Genomic DNA, 1,064 nt, shown 5'->3' with positions numbered 1-1,064 from the left:
GCTTCCTTTCACGAACTGACTTCTCATATTTCTATGTTGCGCGTGCGACAGACGCGGGAAGAAGCGTAGCCTGGCCTCGAGCAGTGGCGGCGGCGGCATTCCGGGCCACAGAGCCCGATGCGCCGACCGCCCGCGATTAGGGCGAGGACCAGCGCGCCCTTCCCGTACGTCCCTTCACTTTCACTTTGCTGCTTCTCAATTCTCTCTCGTTCACGAACTAACCTGGAATATTTCTATGTTACGCGTGCGACAGACGCGGGAAGAAGAGTAGCCTGGCCTCGAGTGGCGGCGGTATTCCGGGCCACAGAGCCCGATGAGCCGACCGCCCGCGATTAGGGCGAGGACCAGCGCACCCTTCCCGTACGTCATTCAACCTCTCGCTCTATGTGTGCATCTTACATTCACTGACCAACCAACTTATAACATGTTACACGCACCACAGAAGCGGGAAGAAGCGTAGCCTGGCCTCGAGTGGCGGCGGCGGCATTCCGGGCCACAGAGCCCGATGCGCCGACCACCAGCGATTAGGGCGAGGACCAGCGCACCCTTCCCGTACGTCCCTTCACTTTCACTTTGCTTCCCACTTCTCTCGTTCTCTCATGCACGAACTAACTTCTCATGGTTCTATGTGTTTCCACACATGCAACAGACGCGGGAAGAAGCGTAGCCTGGCCTCCAGGGGGGAACGGTAGATGTACAGGAACACGGAGAAGAAGATGATGACGACGACATGTAACGAGCATCAACTACTGGCGACAGTGCGATCCCGAGCAATGCCGGGCCATCAAACAATGGTCCGGGTTGCGTTGATGCGACCTTGTGTGTCTTCCAATTTCTTCTCCTTCTCCTCCTTTTTGTTCTCCTTCGTAGGAGAACCAAACCAACACGATTGTATCCTCAAACTCGCCCCCCCCCCCATATCTTCTTCTTCTTCTTCTGCATTGGAAGAGGTCTGGTGTCAATGGGTTTCAACTTACTGCGCGTCTCGCACGGCACACACAAAAGCCACCAACCAAGCGCGATCGAGAAAAGCACGACATCTCTCTCTCTCTATTTATTTCCTC

This window comes from Acanthamoeba castellanii (assembly GCF_000313135.1).
Source record: "Acanthamoeba castellanii str. Neff unplaced genomic scaffold scf7180000084596, whole genome shotgun sequence".
NCBI lineage: Eukaryota > Discosea > Longamoebia > Acanthamoebidae > Acanthamoeba > Acanthamoeba castellanii.
The sequence above is the reverse complement of the archived record's forward strand: the minus strand, read 5'-3'. Positions refer to the sequence as shown.